The sequence below is a fragment of the Eurypyga helias genome, unplaced genomic scaffold (genome assembly GCF_000690775.1).
Source record: "Eurypyga helias isolate BGI_N326 unplaced genomic scaffold, ASM69077v1 scaffold24812, whole genome shotgun sequence".
Classification (NCBI taxonomy): domain Eukaryota; kingdom Metazoa; phylum Chordata; class Aves; order Eurypygiformes; family Eurypygidae; genus Eurypyga; species Eurypyga helias.
This window is the reverse complement of record NW_010236952.1, coordinates 81,419-106,515: the sequence shown is the minus strand read 5'-3', so window position 1 is coordinate 106,515 and position 25,097 is coordinate 81,419. Positions and strand designations below refer to the sequence as shown.

The 25,097-nt window shown below is 44.8% G+C and overlaps 1 long non-coding RNA gene across 1 annotated transcript; it reads left to right on the top strand.

Annotated features, from left to right (window-relative positions):
• The first annotated feature begins 1,236 nt into the window (after positions 1-1,236).
• Positions 1,237-9,659, top strand: LOC104506366. Its single transcript, XR_727859.1, has 2 exons — positions 1,237-1,360; positions 8,824-9,659. It is a non-coding gene; the product is annotated as an uncharacterized LOC104506366 (long non-coding RNA).
• The last annotated feature ends 15,438 nt before the right edge of the window (positions 9,660-25,097 follow it).

Here is a 25,097-nt window from a genome sequence, read left to right as displayed (position 1 = left end):
GTAATGAAAATAATGGGAAATAAAATTATAGAGTTTCTCACCCATTATAGAATTGCTGACCAATGTCCAGCCATGTCCTGAGTAGTCAGCCTGGGAGAGCCAGGGAGCCTGAGAGCCCACCAGAGTCAGACCAAGCTTCAACAAGCGAGAGCACTAACAAGAAAGCCAACCGACCAACATGGCCCCTGGCCCACCCCCACCTTATATACTGAGCGTGATGTTCAGTAGAATGAAATGCCCTTTTGTCAGTTTGGGCTGTGATGTGAAGAAAATTAACTCTGTCCTAACCATAACCAGCAGGGTACATGCTATGAAATAGAAAAATATAAAAAATAGAAAAGATACAAATTACCCTTGTGCAGTATATCTGAAAGCAGACAAACTTATGGGAAGGATTTGCAACTGGTTTAAAGTAAAAGTGTTTATCTGTATAAGTTCTAAGTAGAGAAGCATTATTTTTGAAAATTTAGTCTTACCTCTGTCCTAACCATAACCAGCAGGGTACATGCTATGAAATAGAAAAATATAAAAAATAGAAAAGATACAAATTACCCTTGTGCAGTATATCTGAAAGCAGACAAACTTATGGGAAGGATTTGCAACTGGTTTAAAGTAAAAGTGTTTATCTGTATAAGTTCTAAGTAGAGAAGCATTATTTTTGAAAATTTAGTCTTACACAGTAAAAAAAGTGTCGTTTCATATTGTAATTTCTAAGACTTTGATGTGTTTTCTCAAAAAAAGTCCCTAAGTATTCTAAGCCAGACTTTTCCTCAAAAAAGTAAGTACATTTTATAAGAGATACCAAAAGTGATGCTGCTTGAAATACTTAAATGGCCTGAAAGTATAAATCATTTTTATGTGAAGAAATTGAAATTTAGAAACCTAAATGTTGTAGTCAGCGTGAGATTTCCCTTCCCTGCTGTGGAGAGACAACAGGGAAGAGGGAGAGCGGTTCCATCTTCACACCCCTTTAATCCTCTGCTGAAAGTGAGATCATGACTTTTTTTCTGCTGGGAAATAGTCTGAGACCACAAGCTCATTCCATTTCATATAAATCACCAAATTATTATAACAAATTTTTTTGTCTCTAATGGGAATTTGTTTTCAGGCAATGTCTTAGCACCACAAAGGATCATATGCCCTTACTAATAGTATATTTTTCCCTTAATTTCATGCAAATTCAACACAGAAAAGTGCAGTCCACAGCAAACGTGCTTTCTTTTATTTTTCAACTTCCTGTAGGAGTTCTTCATGTTTTCCTCAGAGCTGGGAGAAAAATGTGAAGCAATAAGTGAGAAATTGGTGCATCTGGAAGATCAACTGCAGACTTCCGCCTGCAGAGTTGACGAAGGAGTTATTCATATCCTTTTTGATATAGCTATAGATACGTATCAATCTAGGTAAGTATGTATGTGAAATACTTGCCTTTGAGATTCACATGGAGTACTAGTTCTTAATGTGGATTAAATACATTAAGGAGGGGAAAACTGATTGTCTTGCTGAAGTGGGCATTTCTGTTGTAGCAAGTTTTCCTACAGTGCAGTTTCACTGTGGTCTGATCCAGCTTTAATTGATTTAAACAGAAGTTAGTTCTTTGTAATTTGAGATTAGGCACTGAAAAGCCTTTATTCTACTGTTAAAATAATTTTGTTTGTAATGCTGATATAAGTAAATACCTACCACATCAAAAGCTGCATGGATTCAAGCATCCGTGTGCCTGCATTTCCCAGCATCATTTAGCTAAATGAAATGCTACATCGTTGACTCAGACTGTGGATATTGTCACATGCAGTTTGGGGTTTTTTCCTTTTAAAAAAAGAAATGGGCAGCAGATGCATCATGTGGCATCCTATGCAATTTAATCTGCCTCTAACACTCCAGTGCAAGTGACCAGATGAGATGTTGTCTTATAAAGCACCTCCCTTTCTGTGCTTCATCTGTCATTCAGTATCTGATTGAAGATAGCTTAACCTTTATGAGGCATTTGTTGGGCCTACCTTTGAGGACATTTTTCAAAATTTAAGAGCTCAGAGTATTGTTTCATTTGTAACTTCCATAGAAAAACTTATCACAAAGGAGGTTTTGTAGGAAAAGGGGAAAGAGAATAAGAACCAGCGAGGCTGAGGAAGATGAGAATACTTAGCTGGTTAGGTTTTAGTGGAGAGGAGGTGGCATAATGAAGAAAGGTGAATTCGGGTTGGAGAGGTTAGCAGAGACGCCCTTACAGACAGCTGAAGGTGAGTTGAGATGATGATGGTGCTAGGAAGGATTCAGTTCTCCCTAATACGAGGCAGGTAGTCCTGCAGGGAGAGTTTAGAGAAAGGATAATAAATAGTGTGTGGAAATACCACAGAGTTTCGGGTAATTGGGCATCTACTGCCAGCTCATTGCAAAATTCCTATTCTAGAAACTTGGTTTCTTCAAAGGTATCAGAATGATAAACTTCGTTTAAAAGGGGGGCAGGGGGCAAGCTGCTGGGGGGTCTTTGCATTGGAGGGGAGAAATCTAGTAATTAATTTGTTATGACTTCAAATCTTCTCTTTTTCTAAGCTTTTCATTGTACAGAAAGATTATTTTCTTGTATTTACCACAGGCCAGTTTGGAATACTCTTAATTATATTTAGACTGTGCATGCTTGATTGCAGTTTTTTCCTCAGTGCTGTTTGTGAGCATTCTTTTCAGAGCTGTATGGATGTATGCAGAGCACCTACTTCCTTCTTTATGTGTATTTGCTCTCAAATGAGTTTTTCTCATTGACTCTAATAGAAGAACAGTGAGAGTTGGAGTTACGGGTTCAGCGGGCCTAAGTTCACGTTCAAACCAGTTGAGTCTGACCGTAGTTATGCTACACATAGCTCCACATAGTTACACAGGTAAAATAAGCTGAAAAACTGCTTTTTTGATTCCTGGAGAAAATACACTACAAATACGTGAAATAGTAGTATTTTCTATGGACTGTGGATATTTCCTTGTAGCTGTTAAAACTGCAAGAGTTAGCGGAAAAAATAAAATCTAATCATTGAAAGTTTGAGAAAAGTTGTAGATTAGTCTCATTCTAAGCCACAGTTGCCTGGTATGGATCTGATTTCCTCTACCAGTGAAATTTAACTCACATTCTCCCAATACAGAAATGCACACTGTGTGATATCCTGGTCCTCCTAGCAAGACCATCCGTCACAAAATAAGAAACTATGTTTAAAACATAGGGACATACAGAGAAGCAGTTCAGCGGTTCTGTTACCCCTCATTAACATTCAGTTGCTATTTCAGAGGTAGTCCAGATCAATGTGTGTAGAATGTTACCATCTGGTACATCTAATTGCTGTGCTATACACTTCAAAAAGGAATGAGGAAGATAGCTACCACAGTGCTGCAGACCTGTACATTGTTGTTTTTAAAATAAAAACTGCTCAGTGCCTATAAAATAAACCTTCACTCGTTAGTAACTTGCGTGTATTGCAGGAACTAGCACTGAGATTGGAGTCAATAATTAGCTTCAGTAGAATTTATGATTAATAGATGGATGTATTATTTGCACAGTAGTTTATTTAGTTTTAAATAAAACAATTTCTTATCCCAAATATTGGTCAATTATGCAGTCTTCATCAAAAATCTGTAGAGCTCTGAGAGCAGGAGCTTAAAGATGTGGAAGTGTAATGAAAGCAGGATAAATTTATCCTAACTCTTGTTCTCTGGTTATTTTCGCCCTTCCCCTCAGCCCCCCAAAAACTGCCTTACACGTGAACGGTACAAACTGTATTAGGTCAAAAATCTGACTAGGAGCTGCACAGATGTAAATTAGTCCTGTCGTCTGATTATTAAAAGACTTTTAAAGACTCCACTGAGAAAAATAAATTCCTGATGCTCTCAAGCCATTTGCCAATGTTTAGTGTGTGTCATAGCTTTGATTAATAATTAAGTTTGTATTAGAAGAAAAATCCCAGATGTCATTGTTTTTCATTCTACATTTTGATGGCATAGAACACTTAAATCAGCCGTGCTGCTCGTCGTAATTGCCAGCACGACCTGAACAAAGGAGAAATCCAGTGATATTTCTTGGTCCTGAGTATATGCACAGACCCACTTGGGATTCTCATTTATTATTGAAGCTTTTCACAGCAAATATTAAACTGCAGTTTTGTATAAAACACATCAAACAATAGTGGGGAGAGAAGGGGTAAGAGCTTCTTTATAGCACTATGGCGTATTTGCTAAATTATGTAGTATAACCAAATAAACCCACAAAACTTTCAATTACAGTTAATCATTGGCGAGTGTATGAAAACAGTCCACATCATTAACTGCAAAAACCAAAGGACGAGAGGTGACGCATTCTGGTGTCTACAGAGCTGATGAGAGGTGTTACTTTCCTGACAGTAAAGGCCTAGAATTCCCAGTAAAATTAAATGGAGCCTATATTGCAATTTCACAGTCATTTTTGTTCTTAATTAGCAGTTACATTTTGATAGACAATTTGAACGCATGTAATAGTTCCTCATGGTGAAAATGCTTTTGGTGGAAGAAAACCTGGCTGGACTATTATTATGAAAGCAATCACCATTCCTCACCCTAAAATGGACATTTTAAACAGTTATTTTGAAAACAGAATGTTGTGCCTAAACATTCATTAGGCACCGCAGGTCACTTTGGTAACCTTTCACCTTGATCGTATGGCAGGCTGCCATGCTATTCTTGCTTTACACTAGGTTTTCAAAGAGTCAGGAGTGTGGAATTTATCCCTGACTGTACCTCACTGAGAAATCTCACCCTGGGTGAACCTGTAAGAAATTTTGGGATCCCACAAGAAGGGAGATGGGTGTGGTGATGGTGCCCTCTTTGATTTTATTTTGGACAAGCTGGAAGGAGTGACCCCTTCCCAGTGTGCATCACGTTGATAGAACGTGGTTCCACTTGTATTGTTTGCGCCGTCATGGAGGTAGGTCCGTTTAGTTCCACCCACGTGCTGCAGCTTTGTTGCCTTCCATTTTGTGCTGGAACAAGGGATTTGGAGATGGCTGATACCCAGACCACTGAAGTGATCCTTTTTTTCAAAATGCTGCAGTGATTCTGTTGGGTTTTCTTGTTTAGTGGGGTTTTTTTGAGAGTATTTTGGTTTTTATGTGGGAGGGGTATTAATGTTAGTTTATAGAAACACATATATGGATGTGAAGGAGGAAGACAGTAATGGAGGGGGAAGTTGGAAATTTCTGATCTGATTTCAGTACCACAAGCCCCCGTGTATTTTGTAAAGAGAAATAAGTGATGGGCTTCAAAGACCATTTAGCTTTCTTGCTGTAAAACCCCACACAGGCCTCATATAGGAGGAATGGGGACATTCTCAGGGTCTTTCCTTCACTCCCAAGAGTGCAATTCTAAAAGACTAAGACCCAGGTCACTCCAAAAAACACTGAATTGTCTTGTCTCTTTGCTGGTTCTTTGGCACTTGGCACACACAGCCACAGAATCTTGTTTAGTTGGAAGTGACCACTTGAGATCACCTGGTCCAACTGCCCACTCAAGCAGGGTCATCTGGAGCAGGTTACCCAGCATCATGTCCAGTCAGGTTTTGAGTATCTCGAAGAATGGAGATTCCAGATCTTTGTGCAACATGTTCCAGTTCTGGGCAATATGTCCACTCTAATGTTCAGCTGTTAGAAACAAGCAGAATACTTAACCAGGAGAAAAAAACCCACCCTCCTTCTAATTATTTCTGTTCTTCAAGGCTTCATTACCTTTCAGATGTCCAAAATTGCTGTTATTCTCCAAAATCCCATAGGCCCTTACCTCAGCTCTGGTCATCCTTGACTGACATTCCAAAGCCTTTTCTCTTAGTTTCTAATCTTTCCTATAGGGAAGCAACTGATTTTCTACCTTTTGTCTCTTTTCCTTAAACATCTGTGCTGAGAAAATAAATGAGCCCACTTTTTCCATTTTTCCAAAAATTAAGTAAGCCTACAGTAATTAAATCTGCTTTTTATCTCCTTGTAAATCATGGACTCTGTCATGATGCTCAGGTTTTTTAAAGGGAGCAAGTCAAATAGGTGTGAAGCTTCCACCCAGACAACGTTAGAGCTACAGCATTGTTGCAGAATGTGTATTGTGTTTGTCTGAAGCTGTTCCCAAGTACTTTTAATTTACTGCTTATGATACATTGGAGGGATTTTGCCAGTTTTTCACAGGAAGACAGCAGGACCAGAAAATGTTCCTTGTTGAAACTTGGTTTGGCTCCTGCCTTTGGTACTGGCTCAGTATTTGCAGCACTGGATAGAGAATTTAAGCATGACGGGCACATTTGCCTATGGACCCGTGCAAAAGTAAGAGGGTTTTTATTTTTAAAATGGTTGAAGCTGTTTATCGGACATAACCTCTGTACATAGATAGAGATTTCATGCTCAGCCTTATACCATTTATTTTGCCTAGCTATAAGGGCTCATTTGACAGTTACTGGGCTACAGCTGGTTGTGGTGTGTTTTTTGAAACTTCCTGTAGATAGACTATGCAGGCATCTTTTTTGTTGCTGTGTCTTTTTGTTGGTTAAGAGTTTCTTTCCCTGTCTCCTTTATTTTCATCCATCCTTCAAAATTTCTGATCCACTGGCAGCAAAACATTTCAATTTTGCTTTTTCTCTCTACCTGAAAAATAATTTTGGAATGGCCTGGGATATTACAAATAACAGCATGTAGTCAGAGTCTGCACATCAGAAGTAGTTAAATTTCAGAGGCTTCATGGTGTTCATAAACTGAAGAATTTCTTTTTTGGCAGTTAGGTTTTCAGCAGAGCATTATGATTAAATTGCAGCGTGGTGGACAGTCCAGGACTGTTTGTAAGAGAATAATGATGTTTCTTACTTCAGAGAAGATGCAAAGCATAATTAATTTGTCCTTGTACAGTGCTTTGAGATCCTGGAAGTTTTGTGTGTACTGCTATTACTTAGAGACAGAATCCTTTCAGATTAATAGAGCTGGCCAGACACTAGAAGTAGGCATGGATACTCCTGGTGAATGTATTGAGTAAAACATCACAGTAGATGTCTGTAAATACACAAAAATGAAATTTTAAGGAACTGATAATGGAATGAAAAGCAGCCAAAAGGCTTTTCAAAGGCATAACTATGACTTCCTGAAATAGCAGATTTGTATGGCTTTCCCATGGTCCTCTCTAGTTGCAGTTTTTCAGAAGTAGCAGCTCACTTTTTACAGTCACATAACCTGAGGGTGTCTTTTTTTTCTTGACATTGCATGGACATCAGGGTCGAGTAAAACATTTCATAATGGATGAGCTCTGTAAAGGATAAAGCCTGTCCTTGTGTGTTATCCTTCCTCTGTGTTGTATTTCTGAAATTGAGTTGTTTCGGGGTCAGCCTGTTTCATTTCCCTTGAAGTGAGTTTCTGGCTCTCTTCAAGATCATTTGGTGACTTACTGCTAGAGATAAACTTACTTCTGTCTCCCTTGACCCACCTGGGTTAGCCTTTCAGGGTCCAGCCATACCTGCACAGGAGGCCTCATTGTGTCTGGGGGTGCGCCCTAGACCTGTTTATGTAGGCTTGGTTAGAGCTTCAGCAAGCTCTGACTTGGCTTACACTTGCTTTGCTCTCCATGTAGTACAAGCTAAGGCAAAGAAGGTAAGGTTGGTTGTCTCACTGAGCTACACTCAGTCCTTGCGCTTGAGTCAAGAGTGGATAGTCTCACTGACATAAGATTATCAATGGAAACGCTGATGTATGGGTAGTACAAACCGGGCTTATTCCCAGGAGAGACTCGTCACCAGAACAAAGAGCTCTGCTGCCTAGGAAGCGCAGCCACTTAAAAACTTGTGCACGTCTCAGCAGTTGCCATTTTCTCCATGCGCATCTTGGTCACTGCTGCACCCCTCATCTGCTTGTTGCCACCGCCTGACCCCTTCCCTCTGTCACTTTGGAACTGGGGAAAGAGGGAAGTGGAAGGTCTTTTAAGAGACAGAGCCATTACCCATCACTTTTTTCCTGATTGAGTGCCTTACTGGAAACCTGAACCAGGCAATGGGAAATCAAATGTGGAAAACTCTCCTTTCTTAAGCAAATGAAGTAGTTTTACTGAATTATCGAATGCTTTTCGGGAGGCCTCTTTCCTTTTGATGCATGACAGTGTGACCTTGCTACTGCTAATCTCTCTGCTTTTCACCTGGTTCAAAGCGTTCACTGCGGAGCCTCCTATTGCTTTATGTTTGCATTTTCTGCGCTATAATTAGACTGATAATTCAGCCAAGATTAAAGCCTTCTGGAGGTAGGTAGAGCAGAAACACATTCCTTGCTATGAGCCAATTCTGCCACTTGCCTCGGTTCCCGCCTCGCGTAGCACGCGCTGCCGAGCTGGCTAACGCCACATGAGCTGCGGTCACTTGGCTTACGGCTCAGACTCCTGCCAGCTGCCTTCACCTGGGGTCTGATCCACCCAGGTTTCTGTCTCTGGCTTAAAAAGCCACCCTCCATCGAGCAGGGAACTCGCAGCTAATGCTGCTGCCTCCATGCTACCTTTTCTTCATCTCCTTCCTTCCCCTGAGAACAGTATCCAGGCATTATCCCCCATCCCCTCCTTTTTTATAAGTGCTAAATAATGCTACTTGAGAACTTCAGTTTGCCTGTTATTTTGGTTTTTTTTTTTTTTTAAAGCAAATGTGAGAAATGTATTAATCTTTAATCCAAACAAGTTGGAAGAACTTGAAGCTGCAATTAGATAGCCATGGCCATCTGCTGTGAGCAGTGGAACAAGGATTTATTTAATAACTTGGAAAGAGAAAAGGGACTGCCAATCACCTATAGATTTATTCCTTAATAAAGCCTGTACAGGCTCTGCAGAGGGAGATCCAGGTGGTGAAGGAGACACTCCAGACCGTGCTGGTGCAGCTTCAGCCAGCCAGAGAGGCAGGAGAAGAAAAGGCTGGAGACTTCCTCTGTGACAGCTGGTGTCCAGGAAAACAGGACTTGAAGGAATAATGAGCAGAAAGAGCTGGTAGGATGACATTAATTCACAAAGGGCTGCTTTTAGTAACTGAATACTATTTTACCAAGCCTCAGGGATCTCTTTCTCCCTGCATAACTAATAACTAAATCAATTATGGAGAAACAGAGCCTGGAGGTCCATCATCAGAAGTATTCCACACAGCCTCGCATGTTTTGGCACAGATTGGGAAACAGCTTTCAGAACAGAGCATCCCCTGTAAATGTGTAGATTACAAATTGATACATTTCAAGTGAGTCTGCAAAGTTGCCTTTCATGTCAGTGAAATGTTCTTCTTGAAGATTCATAAACAATGTGTCTTCCTTACTCATGGACTCTTTTTTTTTTTTCCCCCTCCCTGATCTTAAAATGTAGTGTTAAAGCTGGAACTTCTAGTATTTCTTAAAAAAAAGATGTAAGAATAAGAACAACTTCCTCCCCCCTCCTCCTTGGCTTTAACAGCTTCCTTACACTGAATGTATTTTCACATTCCTGCCAATAATTAAATCAATAGGATGAAATTTAAGCTTACCAAGTTCTTTCAACTGAAATTGGGTCCTCGTTTACTCAGTGGTATTGAGTACAGCAGAGGTAACCAACAGCAGCCCCTAGAGCAGTAGTCTCACTCTTTTCATTTAGGTATTAATATAAACTTGCTTTAGTATTACCAGGGTTATAAAGCACATAATTACTATGTTAGTGCTTTGTGTTCCTTATATTTAAATACTGTGTGAACTGGCAGCCCAGAAGGCCAACCGTATCCTGGGCTGTATCCAGAGAAGTGTGGCCAGCAGGTCGAGGGAGGGGATTCTGCCCCTCTACTCTGCTCTGGTGAGACCCCACCTGGAGTGCTGCGTCCAGCTGTGGGGCCCTCAATATCAGAAGGATATAGACCGGTTGGAGCGAGTCCAGAGGAGGCCAGGAAGATGCTCAGAGGGCTGGAGCACCTCTGCTATGGGGACAGGCTGAGAGAGTTGGGCTTGTTCAGCCTGGAGAAGAGGAGGCTCCGGGGAGACCTCATTGCAGCCTTCCAGTACCTGAAGGGGCTACAAGGGTGCTGGGAGAGGACTTTTTACAAGGGCCTGTAGTGACAGCACAAGGGGTAATGGGTTTAAATTGAAATCAGGGAGGTTTAGATTAGATAGCAGGAAGAAATTCTTCCTGGAGAGGGTGGGGAGGCACTGGAACAGGTTGCCCAGAGAAGCTGTGGATGCCCCATCCCTGGAAGTGTTCAAGGCCAGGCTGGATGAGGCTTTGAGCAACCTGGTCTAGTGGAAGGTGTCCCTGCCCATGGCAGGGGGGTTGGAACTAGATGGTTTTAAGGTCCCTTCCAACCCCAACCATTCTATGATTCTGTGATTCTCACCACCAAGATTGAAGATATTCCCACTCAATTAAAAAAACCAAACTGTGGCTTTTGTGTTTCACAGCTTCAGGGCACTGCTGCATTTTAAGAAAAACACAACTTAGGCAACCACTCTAATAAAGACATTGAACTCCTAAGGAGAAGGGAAACCGGATCAGTCATCATTCATGTCATATTTGTATCTGTTAACATTTATTTTATACACACTGTAGGCTACTACCACTACTTTAATTTATTATTCCATTTACTTCACTGTTTGTTGTGGAAACTTAGAGCCAGGAATCATTCCTTTTCTCAGACATGCTGAATAATAAGGGTTTTTTTGTGTTTTTTTTTTTTTTTTAATTAAAAAAAAGGTATACTATGCAATGTATCAGCTGCCTTTTATCTGTGGATATAAAACTTTCAAATAAAGAGCAGTGTGTTTTTAACTACCCCATGTCTGTTTGCATTCTGCTCAGTGTACAAGATGCTATAAATTTCATCCTGGGTGGGAGTTGGCTGGGGAGAGGAGGAGGGGAGAAACCACGTGTGTGACTATTACGGTGCTGTCGACAGCAGAGGTTCCTCTGCTTGGGAAATTCTGTGATGCCTTCTGGAAACAGTCTAAAGACACATTCAAGACTAGAGTCTCACAGCAAAATGTAGCTATTTTCAGTGTGAAAGGGAGAGAAATACCATGCAGTGAGCTATACAGACAGGTAAAACCTGTGCTCGAGTCCCAGCTTGACTCAGCCAGTCTTGCTGTGCAACTAAATCCCGCCTGTCTGCCTTCCCTCAGTTCTTCACCCATGGAGAAGGGTCAAGGGAAGGGAGGTGTGACTGTGCACTAGCTGCAGCAACATCTGAGGTCAAGTCATGCTCCCACACATCGTCACTGCCGTGATGAAAGGTAGGAGAATGCCTGTGGTATCCTAAGGATCAGCTTCACACAGATTTTCTCACCCCCTGCAAACATGAATCTCACTAGAAATAAGCCCCTTTCCTGCCTGGGATGTGTTCTCCCTAAGACCCCAGCCCTCAAACATTTGAAGAGTAGAGAGGTGCATAGGCTTTGTGTGCAGAAAACCACCACAGCAATGGAATCATAGAATCGTTTAGGTTGGAAAAGACATCTAAGAAGATCCTCAAGTCCAACTGTTAACCGACACTGCCAAGCCCACAACTAAACCATGTCCCCAGGCACCACATCTACACATCTTAAATCCCTCCAGGGGTGGTGACTCAATCACTTCCCTGGGCAGCCCATTCCAATGTCTGACAACCCTTTCTGTGACAGAATTTTTTCCTAATATCCAACCTAAACCTCCCTTGGCACAACTTGAGGCCGTTGCTTCTTGTCCTGTCACTTGGGAGAAGAGACCAACCCTCACCTCTTTGCAACCTTCTTTCAGGTAGTTGCAGAGAGCAATAAGGTCTTCCTCAGTCTCCTCCAGGCGAAACACCCCCAGCTGCTCCTCACAGCACTTGTGCTCCAGACCCTTCCCCAGCTCCGTTGCTCTTCCAAAGCACATGCAACAAACTGCTCGAGGAGAGCTGTGAGATGAGGAAACAGCTCGTCTGAAGCAATCCACTGCATCTGCTTTGGAGGAGTTGGTTGTGTTTAATACGCACACATGCGGCGTACAGATATGTTCTCAGGGGACTAAAGAAGGCGGCGAGGAGGACACAGCACCCCGAAGGGTGTTTACCTCCAGCCTACTATTTCTTTTCACAATCAATTAGCTAATCCGTTCTTTCTAAAGCGTGACAGCTCAGGCTTCTGCTATCATTACTTGTTAAATCAAGATAAGCACATCTTTTCTAGAGCACTGGAGAAGGCAGTTCAGTAATGGATCCCAGATAGGCAGTAGTGCTGGAGAGAGCTCCAGGGTGAGATTAAAATAATCTTCATGTATCCTCTTAGTTTGCTATCCTATTAGAAATGAGACTGGGACCAAGAGATTTTTTTAGTCTCGGAGAGTAACATGCTGACAAAGAAGCTCTAAAATATTATGCACATGTGGATATTTTTCTGCACTGTTGAGGAAGGTAATACACATTTCTGAAGAGATATTGAGGGAGGGGAAAAAAAAAAAAAAAAGAATAGAAGAGGGCCTGTGAATATAGGGGAGTCATTCTGAACCTGAAAAGCAGCCAAGCCAGCAGCTAGAGGAAAGCATTTCTCTCAGATTTCTAATGAAGGCTTGAATGCAAGACCTGGGAAAAGAACATCTGGGGTTGGGCGAGTAAGGAAGCGTCCGAGTTCTTCCCATGCGTGGTTTTTTTTCTTTCCTTGTTTCCTTGTCTGGAAGAGCAGTGTCAGGGAAGGGGGTGTTGAGACATTGTCAAAGACACACACAGAGTCAATACATCACTAGGCTGTTTGTTCTTATAATCAACTGCAAAGTTGAACAAATAGTTTATAATAATAAGCAGCCATACAGGAATACTAACTGGAGAAAAGGAGAATATTAAAATAATCGGAGTCACAGCTAGGAGAGACATGATGGATCTCTCTGGAGAAATGGAAAATTAAGAGACCTTTCCATAAGGACAATCAAATTTACAAGGAGAAGAAAACCACCTCAAACTTATTACTTCTCTGACCATGAGACAAGCACTTCTGGGTTTTTTTGCCAACTAGGCTCAAGTTTAAGTATCAGCTCAATTCCAAAAGCTAGAGCTTTGTGCCCACCCTCAGGCTTCCCTGCAGGAGTGGCCCCAGAGCATGACTCAGGAGCAGCAGCTGGGAGCCAGGCACGGCTCTGCACAGGGGACCTCCTCCAGGACTGTGCTGGGAATCAGTGTCACAGGGTTGGAGACACCGAGGGCAACCTGTTTGACTCCTTAGGGGCTGGCAGGGGCAATAGGGACACAGATGTATTACTGTTTCTGTGCTCTTCTAGAAACTTAAAAATTTTCTTTCCATATTGTTTTTGCTTTGAAGTGTGTTTTCAGAAAGTTCCTCATGCACCCTCCATGACCTGAAATTTAAAAGTACCAGGGTTGTTTAATTTCTCCTCTCTGAAATACAGTAAGGTCAAGCAACAAGACCTATTTGTTCTCAGCTATTGTCTGATGAGTTTGGATCACAGTTTACTCCTTTACTTTCAATAACTTGAGTTCCTGGAACAGCTGCTGACCGGTTGCCAGGCTGTTTCCCCCACTTAGGTGGGCAGCGTTGAAGAGCAGGAACATGACATTGCCATGCACACACGGCCCTGTCAAGGCTTTATGAGTGCTGCCGACTCTGCTGTCCCCACACAGTAAAAGCAAACAGGAAATGGTTGGAAATTAGGAAAAACTAACTTCCTTACAACAGAAGGCCCACAAAGCTCAGTACAAATGACTTGGCCAACTACAGACAAAAGGTGAACCTCTCATGTCCTTTAGTATTCACACAGGGAAAGATTTCCAGTGCCTACTGGTCACCTAGCAGAATCCTCCACAACAAAAAAGTAAGACGTTCCTAGCAGGGAGAGTAATTGACCGTTGGAGCAGCAAACTCTGTCTCTCTCAATTAAAGTAAGCTTGGAATTTCCCTCCCCTCCAAAAATGTGAAGAAAGCCCTCCTACATCGCAGATGTAACACGCTCGATTCAGAACACACCACAAGGCAGGTTTGTACAGCCTGCGTGATCCGTACGGCACTGAGGAATAGTCACAGGTTCTACTTTAAAATATAGCAGTTCTCCTTAATGGCTTAAAAGAAAAAAAAAGCAGGCACAGAAAGAAGAAATGCCTTGATAAACTGTTGCTTGGCTGCAGAGGTAGAACTGGAGGACAGGGTAGCTGGGTGTCTGCAAGTTGGAAAAGCCTACTTACCTACTCCCTGATCTTGACCTTAGCTGAAAAGGGCGAGTGAAACCAAACGTTAAGGAGGGACTTATTGTAAATCTTTTCCTGGGATGCCAAGACTGGAGCAAAATGGGTTAGGGCCTACTAGGCTCTTGATTTGAATTCTCTCCCCTTTAGAATCAGGCAGGTTAAATGAGGCTGGGGGCACATTTCATGGTGCAGCATCGGCAGGATGGGGCTATGCCAGCACCGCACTCGGCGGCCAGGAGCCGAGGCAGCGCCGCAGCACTCGCGCCACGCTCCAGCCCAAGAGGCAGCGGGGCTGTTTGCCCTGCTGCACAACCTCCTCTGCAAAAGGAGAAGAGCCAAAGAAACCCAACCAGCACTGTAGCCATCAGGCACTGCCCTTCTTGGCTCATGGTGCTGACACTTGATCAGCCTGTTGCTGCTTGTTTTCATTAAATGAGAGGGGAAAGGTAAAGAGAGCACCCTGCCTCTCACAGCCATACGTGATCTGTCATTGCTGATTTTCTGTGGTGAGCAGTAGCAAGGGAAGCCAGTCTCTCTCTCTCCATTAATCCTGACGGGCAACGTTTCTTCTTTGTCTACCCATCAAGTGCCCCAAATTCTTTGGATGACTGTGTGCTACAGCTCTACCAAACCCCCAGCTCTCCTTGGAGCTTCTCCCTAACGTCGTGAACAGAAGGCAGCAACACACAGTAGCTCTTCCAGCACAGTCCTGGTTATGACACAGGAACACGAAGGCATCACCAGCTTTATTGCTTTCTTTCTACTGTGTGTGTTGTTTATTATCCTGAATTGGAAATGTTATATTGATCAGGTCAGCTTAAATGTCAATGCTTAATAATCCTATTAAAATAAAGATCTTCTGTAGTGGGGAGGGGGTAGGAAAGAAGCAGCAATATTGTCTCCTGAAAGATAGATAAATAAATCACCAGGCCTGGTTAATGTCTCCTCTTCTGAAGCCCTTGTTTCAGGCTTCAGAAAGTTCTTCCCAGAAGACATATTGAGGCCATGGGGACAATCATTCAGGGATTTCTTTATTCACTTTCCCTATAAATTGTTAACAAAGCCTGCGTATCTTTCAGACAAGATATTGGTAAACTGCAAGTTTTGCTTCTAAAACTGTTAATGGTTACTGAACCATTTATTATGGGAGGTGGTGTTCAGCTCTACGAGTTGAATCAACAGAAGAAAATAACCCCAACTCCTGTGTACAGGCAGTTCTCTACAGCGACCCAAGCAAAAGCAGCTGATGTCCCAGGCTCAGGAACTCCCAGGGTGCTCATCCTTCCCTCTAGTCAGTCCACTCCTGGATAAAGGCTCAGGCAGACACATGTGCTCCATATTCATCCCTTTAACACCTAAAACATATGGCTTACGCATGTCCTAAACAGTGCATGGATTTGAAAGAAAGGAACAAATTTCATACTGGAATTCAGGGATTTTCCCCCACTGGTAGTTGTCTTTTCCTTTCAGCTCTCCTCTTTGATGTCCTTGCAGAGCATCCTGCCTCTGCCACGGGCTGGCACCTCAACTCCGAGACACAGGTGGCTGCGGCAGCCCTCACCCCTGCACTCTGCAGGTGGGCACACACACACCTGCCTGCTTGCACACACACTGGGGCCAAGGGAAGAAACAGCCCAGATGCTTCACCCCAACTCCTTTGGGTGGAAGCCTGCCGAGAGCCTGATGCCCAGGAAAGGCAGGTGTGCCTGTCAGGGATTAAGGATCCTGGAGGTCAGTTTGGAGAAAGCTGTTTTCAGCTGGGTCTTGCACACATCTGCCCCCCAAGAGGCCAGAGAGGCACAGAGCAGAGCCATTTGTCTCTAACCAGACACCCAAAGGGTCTACAAATCTCCTGTGACTGCCGAAACACCACCAGACAGGTAAGAAAGGTGAATTCCACTAGTTGAGGTGGGAGGCAGAAGGTGCATTTTGCTCAGGCAGACGCTCACCCTGGAGGTTGCTCCAAAAGAGGAATCACTACAGGATCCTGTCAGCACCGCAGAGGCCTGAGCTCAGGCTGTCATGGGGTCCTATCAGCTGCAGCAGTACCTTCACACACCACCTTTACCATCTTTGCAAGGGCAAAGAAAAAAAAAAACTCATCTGCCTGGAGATAGACCAAAACCAAATTCAAGAGTCAAGGGTAGTCTGGTTCTCCACCTTGCCCTCCTGATGCTCAGTTGTGTGGTGAGAGGCTTGCTGTACCAGGCTCAGCTTCTATCAATCCTCTGTGGTTACTGTGTAGCTCAGTTATTAGTCATGAAGGACTTTAGAGACTAAACAGGAGAGGGAAACCTCTCATAGTTAAGAGGCAGCTCCAACCTATCTCAAGTATTTAGTAGTGCTGCCCAGCGCTATCCTCACTGAAGGGAGATGAAAGGGCAGAGGTCCCTATCCCTCAGGGCTTTTAAGCACATCAGTGATTTCAAGGATATAAACCCCAGTCCCTAGTAAGTTTTACACCACCGTTACTATAGAAATATTGCATGCTGGCCGTCAAGGCTGTCCATGCTGAGCTTTCTAGTCAGTCTTGCTTCACTGGTGCTGGGATGAAATCCACGTGTCTCTGGTCTTGGCAATCAGGTCTCCCGGTCAGCCTGTGGGAACGCCCCCTACAAGGATGCCCTGTGCACCTGACACAGGCTTTTCATCAGGCCCTTCTTTGGGTGGTCGGCATCTCTTCTCAAATCAGACTGGTGCCCCAAGTCAGCTGCCTACAGTGCTTCAAGGAGGTTTGAGATAAAAGAAAAAGCATTGTGATCAGCTATAGTTAGGCAGGGATTTGGTTAATCCCCGGGTTGATGAAGAGAAGGGATGCTCACAAGTCATCCTCCGTGAAGCACGTGCTGTAGGAAAAGACAGACTCTCTGTGACTACACAAACCTGTCAGAGGTCAAGTCTTCCCTATGACCTGGTGACAAGATTTCAACCCTATGGTCTGGTAAGTCTCTCAAAGTCACTGAATGCGGCTTGATTCCCACCCAGAGGGAAGAAGGCGCCACAGCAGGACCCTCAAGCCCAAAGTCAAATGCCAGTACTTCAACCCCTAGCCATTGGCCAAGAGGTTATGGTGCTAGCATCATCTCACCAAGAGGTGGAACAACTTCCCCCATTCTATTTTTGGGTAGTAAAAGGACTCGGCAAGTTTTACTGCAGCTCACGTAGAGGAACAACATTGCTCTGGAGCTGGATTGAGTTTCAGCAGGCACCTCCACTTCCCGCAGCCTCAGCTGCTCCCCAGAAGCCCGACACTGATTTTGGGCTGCTCTTTCCACCTGCTGATGTGCTTTGGAAACCCTGCTCCCTTCTTCAGTTTCTCTTGCAGATACCCAGCCCCTCTAGCAGGAGACACTGCATAAGAATTTACATCAATGGCTGTGGAAGGGAAAAGCTTCTCCTGCATCTCAATACATACATTCCCACCCCACCCTCTCCCAGACTAAGTGCTGAGTCTTGAACCAAAACCCACCTGTCCTCCCAGGCCTGGTAGGCAATCTGACAGCTTTCAAACATAAATAAGAGGGAAAAAGCAGCCCAGAAAGCAGATTGCACTGCTTTGTTGAGAGTCTCAGATCTGCCAAGTGTTCCCTGCCAGTTTTAATCAGAAGTCAAAGTAATCCTTTAAGAGGTTTTGCTGGAGGGAACATTACAGCGTGCAGGATCATGTGGAGTTCTCCAAGGAGAGTCACAAAGTGATACCAGGAGAAAAACTGAGGCAAGATGCATGCCACTGACATGGCTCCCAAATTCTGCTCTTAAAATGTTAGGGAGACCAGAGATTAGACAGAGACTCACACAGGATGCTTGTAACAGCAGCCAGTAAGCACATTTAATTTCTGCATTGCATCTTTACAAGCAGCACTGACTGAAATACAAGATTTAAGCACAAGGAACATTTTACTGCCCCTTCCAGGGTAATGGCTGAGCTGCTTAAGGAAAGCTTGACCTAAGGTAACAACAAGATAAAGAGCTCTGATGTCTGCAACCACTTCCCTACAGCATCTGAACTCTGCTAGGGCTCCTCATGTGTCTCTCTCCTTTGAAGCTGGTATAAGGCAGGCCTCTTTTTTTATGAGCAAGAAATAGATGAACTAACAGGAATGACGACATTTGTCACTGAAACTTTGTACCAGAAGGTAGACATTGCAGGAAGTGAAGTACACGCCTGGCTCCTCCAGCTCAGAGACAGATGTGAAGCTTTCAGAGGGTGACAGGAACTTGCTCTTCTTGCAATAAACAGAAAACAGACTCAGGCCAGACATTGCAGAATTTTCTACAGAGTACCCGCGAGTCTGACACTTTTCATCCAGTGAGGCAGGAGATGAGAGGCAGGTCCCTTCAAAGGGCACAATGTAGCATAGCTTATTTCATGGGTGTCTCTCTCTAAGGGCTTCCAAGACTTCAGAGCCCATCATGTGTTTCAAGGCAGCAGCACTGCCATCATAGGATTCACTAAGGAAAATACTACCTGGCTCAGATTGTTTTATTTCACCTTTCATCCAAAAAAATGTTGTGAACATTTTCCCCCCCATCCGAAACAAAATCCCTTCTGTAAAGGGCGTGGGAGCCATTCTAACATTATGATGCTGCACAACTGTTTTAAAAAGGAAAAGGAAAGGTGTAGTCCTCATTTTTAGCCACAGTAAGGGAATCAAATGTGTCAGCAATGCTAAAGATCATTTGGAAAGAACAAGGTATTTATTTTTCCAAAACAGGATGTGTCTTTCGTCTAATTAAATATCAAGTCTCACAAAGGGGTACAGACCCATCTTCTCAGCAGCCCTATCACGACAGAGGTGGTTACATATGCATATGTAATGCCTGCCCACACTAGTCCACAGCATCACTAGTATCACTGTGTCAACAGCAAGACGGTGCAAAAGGTGGTGTGTGTGTCCCATACCTTGCGTTATGTGGTTTAATGATCACAAGAACAAGACACCTAGCCTTCATGGTGAAAAGAAGAGATGAGGTAAGGAGTTTAGCCACCATCTCCTCACACACCTGGAGTTCACAGCAATATAACTCATGACAGACTCCTTTGTATAGAACACATTTGGTGCTTTATACCAAACCAAGGACAGTCACTTCTTTCTCCCTCACAGAATTTGCAGTCTTGCAAATCTAGTATAAAACAGTCTCCTTCACCCAGGTTCCCTGACCAAGACAAAACCCCATGCCCAGGAGTGGAGCTAAGCCAAAGGAACAAGAGCACCCCACCATTTGCCTTGTCTGCACAGGGAGCGCCTGCCGAAAGGGCTTCCTTCTTCCATCTGCTGCTCCTCTCCATTCTGCACCCACCTCAGGGACACCCATCTCACTCCCCCCACATCCTCTAGCCTAGCTGATAAAAGGAATAACGAGCAGCAGCCCACTCCAAGGCAGCAAAGAAACCCTCCATACCACCCACTCAGGGGCAGGAGCAAGGAGCTCACTCTTCCCACCACTGGATCTCATCAGCTTCACACCGGGAGGGGAAGGGAGGAATTGTCCCACCACTGACCCACCGAGACCAAGTGAAGCAAGCACACATCAGCTCACAGACTGATGCACCATGTTTCATGCAGCAATCAGGGCAGGGATTATCTAGATGAGGGCAACATAATCAGGACTGCCTGGAAGACCCTGCAATTCCCCCTTTGGAGGGCACACCATCCCCACTTAATCTACAGGGTCATTTCCTCCTCCTCCCTCACCTCTCAGCCCTTTGGTGCTACTCGTTCCTATCTGCACATACAAGACCCTGTTTTCATCACGACATGTGCCAATTAACCAATTCTGACGCAGTAATCGGCTGGTAAAAGGAGATCTATGTTTTCTTATTTAAACACATAAATGCTGTTGTATGTCAGAGAAGCTGCAGGCAGTGGCCAGGCACACGTTGGATGGCAGTGCTGCCTGCTGCTCACCCCATTTGCACTGCTCCATGGATGCTGAAGAGCTGCTGTGCACATGGTGACAGGGTGCTCTGTGTCAGGAGAGGAAAGGGGACATGGCAGGACCAAAGGAAATTCTGTATCTACCTCAGAAATCACTCCACCAGTGCATCCCAGATATCCTATCAAGCCAGATCACACCTTAGCACATCAGACTTGTTTCCTGTAAAAGCTTTGGCACATCTGTACCTGCATCAGTTTTAATGTAGCTCTGTTAGAGTCACCGAGCCAGTGAGCCCGTTCTGACTCAGTAGCCATGTCACAAAGGTGGTGGCAAACAGTCTGCAGACAAGGAGTAACAGCTCTATCAAGCCCCATCAAACAAGGGGACAGGACGCGCATCCCTGGGAGTGCTGACAAAGCACCGTTTCACATGCCATTTTGAACCGCAGATATCACTTTCCTCTGCAAACGCTACAGAGTTTTAAATATCAAATGCTCTGCATGAACATGGTATTTCTCCTCACTTCCCCCCGTTCCCCACCCTCAGGGCCACATTGCCCTTCTCTCCATTTCCAGCTCACAGGCTTGTTAACGGAGTTTCAGCATTTAAACTCTCCTTTAACTCTCTGGTCAGCGGTGGATAGATAATATTGAGGAGCTCCGACTGTCTCCTGCCCAGCTCAAACGCACTCTGTGGCTACAGCTGAGGGAATGTTTGATTTTGGGGAGGTACTTCCAAACTTTGTTAGGATAGAGAACACTACCTTGGAGCAAGCCAGGACCAAAAAACCAGTACCCACTAACACCCACAAGCTCACATACTCTGCGTTAGGAAGTGTGGCTGTTGGAAGGTCATTAAGCACTAGAGAGGTCCAGCCATGGTTCTGCTAAGCCAAGCAAGGCAGGGTTGTCTGCCTGCATCCCTGTACCCAGTGTCTGACATGCAAGCCAGTGTGGGTACCTCCATCTTTCCTCCCACAGCCCTCACCAGAGGAATCACATCCCGATGCCACTGAAATTAATGGCAATTTACAACAGCTAGTGTCTGGGGCAAAGGCTGGCCATGCTCTGAATCATCTCCTACCTTTTGGCCTGAGAAAAGACCTTTGGGGAGCATGGGGAGGGTACTGAGGGCCCATCCACCTTTCCAGAGGAAAACATGAAGCTTGCTGAGAGAAACCCCTAGTTATTAGCCACTGTGAAAATACCTCCATCTCATAGCAGATGGCAGAATTTGCTGAAGCCTTTTTTTAAAGTGCTTTATGTGCCAGGAAGCAGTCACATCAGGTTAGCAGGTCGCAAGCACACTGGAGCTTAGAAATTCATTTACTGCTGTTCCAACACTTCCCAAATGGCACTTGCGAGACATGCTGCCCCTCCGTGACCATATTGCTATTTCCCTCCCCGCAGTAGCTGGAAGACACATTTTAAGTGTTTCCTCCCCCAACATGAGTTCCTACAAACATACAACATCTCAGAAAGTCTCTGGAGGGTGAGTTACTCCACAGCACAACTCATCTGCCTTGCCTGTTTTTGTACATCTTTAAAGAAAACACATGGAACAGATCCAGGGTCCAACAAGTTATGGTTGCAGAACCCACAGGAATGTGACCTCCACAGGTTGGCTTCAGCCCACGTTAGTAATGCAAGGTCTGTAACACAAAACACAGTCCAGACAAATACGGAGCTGATGGTATCAGCTGATGTTGTCTCACTGCTGCTCCCCAGTTAAAGCATGAAGTGTTCGGTACTACAGGTGTTAGATGTTCACACTGGAGGATGCTCCATAGCTTAGTGGAAGGATCAGTTACCTTAACCCATGCCCAGATCCCTCGAGGCTGATGATTTCTAAATTTATCTTTCAATCTAATACGTAAGTTGTTACAACTTGTCCACAACCTCCTTTAAGTACAGGTCGCAGGCCAGTATTTAAGTAGTCATGTTCCTCAATAGTCTCTGTAGTCTTTAAAGGCTTGGATGAGCATATGAAGGAGAGTTCCCTCTGTCCCAGAGGAGTCATTTGCAAACTATGTCAGATAAGACGTTTTTAAAAGGGTACTGTCAGGGATATCTGAGCGATTGCCAAAGTTAAGAGGGAGAGCTAGGATTCAAATGGTGAAGTGCTAGGGAGCAGCCTGAGCTGAGCCATCCCCTGTGGGGACTGGGACCCTGAAATCACGGCATTAAGTGTTGGAAGTCCAATAGAGGAAGCTGAGGTAAGTTTATTCACAAAGGTGAGCAATGTAAACCACGATCTGTGATTTTAAAATTGCTTGCATTTGCGTAACCGACACCAGAGTACAAAAATAACATATAAGTAAATTCCTGAATTATTTTTAAAATAACCCCCTGATTATGTCATCCCTTAAGGCAAGATTAAAGGGTGGTGAGGTTTTCCTGCCTCCTAAATGTACAATTGAGGCTACACTCCTAAAAAGGCAGAGAAAAATTATCACTTCTAACAAGAACCCAGACTGTTGGAGGGTAACAACACCTTACTAGAAATGTCCTACTGGGGTGAAGAAAACAGCCACAAGGCAGGCACTAGCACATCACAAAGCAGTGTCTGATAATTCTGTTTCTTTAGCCCAACACAGCCAGGTCCCATGGGTTACCAATTCATGGATTAGTATAATCCATACAAATGTAATTACAGACCTTTATGGCTCTTAGCAAGCTCTGCACACTGGCCATGTGCAGAACTACAAGTACTTCTCTAATCTCATTTTCTGATTTTTATTTTTTTTCCCAGGAGCACATCACCAAGTCCTCTGTTACCCAGACTGAAGCTTGATGCTTTTGATCTGTCGGGATTGAAGACGATATGCTGCCCAGCACTAAAGCTTATTTTTCTTATCTCTTCCTCCACATCCCCTTTAGTCTGCATGGCCACAGAAAACCAGTCAGGGCAGACATCAGGCAACGAGGCCTGTAACACCAGTCAGAGTTTAACTCCAGGCCTGTCCCAGGCTTAGCTTAGACACTGTGCTCCCCTGAGGCAGAGTACCATCTGTGGGTATACCTGGCAAGACTAGGACTTTGGGACTGCCTTCCTAACAGGAGTAGTAGCAGCTGGCCCATGCTGGCAGGCTGTAGAGGGCAGGAGGACTGTCTCTTTGCCCTGCCCTCCCATCTTAAATGCCTCGTGCAGGGGCTAGCTCAAGGCAGTGCAGGCATGGCAGCACAGGCACAGAAGAACCAGCATCCTCCTCTTCTGCAGTCAGGGAGCAAATGGGTTGCTTTTCCAGAGGAATGGAACTCCCTGGAGGACACCATCACCTGAAACACCTTCCAGTGGTCAGTCCAAGACCCAGACAAGCCTGTGCTACACCTGTCTCTGGCCCTACACGCCTCTAGTTCAGGTTGCTAAAACTCCCGTGAGGTTTTTCAGGTGCCACAGCTAAGCTAGGATCTTCCTTGTGGGACCTGCGCCTTGCTCCCAGAACAAGCACATGGGACTCCACTATCCTTGTCTTTTCTCCACCAAACTGGTTTCCAGTCTCTCCATTTGAGTCCTGGCCTGAAATTTAGGTATTCCCAGGGCTGGAGAGGAAGGTGAGACTTCAGCATGCTCTGTCTCACCGCTGCAGGAGGGAGAGTGCTGCTCAAACTGGCAGCTCGCCCTAGCTCCCGTGCCTAGATACTCAGAGAGGATGAAGGAGAAGGGCAAGCTCCAAGGGCAGTTCAGCATTTCTTTTTACCCACCAGCTCTCAGGAAGCCTACAGAGGCCAGGCAGGTAACAAGCTAACCCAGCACCAGTTCGCCCCAGAGGCTCCTTAAGGAAGAGGCAATTAAGGAGCAGGGGAGGTTTCCAGCCTGTCACCCATATCACTCTTCCAGACGTGAAGGTGGGGGCATAAATGCTGGCAAAGGATGCCCTTTCTGACAGCCCCAGGTCGCAGCACTCCCAGAGCAGATGGGCAGCTAGACTGGCACCCTCTCACACAGCCAACACGCTCCATCCCCACACTGCGGGGACACCTTAGAGGGGCATGGGCAGAGCTCCTTTCTCTGACCTATTATGCTAATGGACCCTGTGACGGAGGCAGACAAGAGCTATGCCAGTTAATAGCAATTATAATGAGGGAGAGAAACAATCCTTTTTCCAGTTGAAGTCGATAACAAGGGTCCCATGGGTACCAATGGGAAGCAGAATAGGACTGTTACAGGAAATTAAGATGTACGCAGAAGAGTGTCGAAGGAACCCTGGAGAGGAGTTTTAAATTCTTGTAACCTGATGAGAAATGATTCACTTATTTTCCAGATGGATTTTTGGAGAAGAGACAGAGTTGCACATATGGAAGAAATGCCATCCATTCACTGGAAATAGGTAAACCACAAACGTTATTTGCTCGACTCTAAAGCTCTTCTCCATACTCCAATGGATGTAATTGCAGATAGTGTTACCACCTTCCCCTCCAGCTAATAAACACCTCGCTTGCAGTGAGCTTCACCTGAAATAAAGGCAGGGAGCCAGTAACCACCTTATTCCCTACTAGCTTATCAGATACAGAGCGTTTCCTTGGCACAGACTCACAACTCGGATGTGGGGACAGCAGAGGTGCCCTGGCACCCAAACCAGAGCTGCAGCCCTGTTGCACAGATACCAGTGGCCCCAAAACCTCAGTTCAGAATGGGGCACTCTAAGCATGCCAGTCAGGAGCAAAACTTTTCCTGAACCACCGGCATGTCCTGCAGGCGGAAAGGTCTTTGGTTCAACAAGCTGCGACATACCGTCCCAGCTGGGGAGAGTTTAACCCTTGGCCTCCCCAGCCTGGAGTTGGGGCTTCACTTCTCACTTGATGAACCATATCTCCAGCAGGCCTCCGTGGTTACTACAGCAAATGCAGTGCCAGCCTGGCTTCCCCACTGCTTCCAGCGTGGTCAGCAGCAGAGGCAGCATCCCTGGCTCAGGGCCCATCCTCTCCCAGCCTGCATGCTCAGGGCCTGCTTGCCCTCCCCTTGTACACAGATGGGCAGCTGCCATGCCAACTATCACGGGTTCTGATTTTGCTTCCTGATGCGAACACATGCGTTTGGGACAGAAAACAAACAGCCTGCCTTA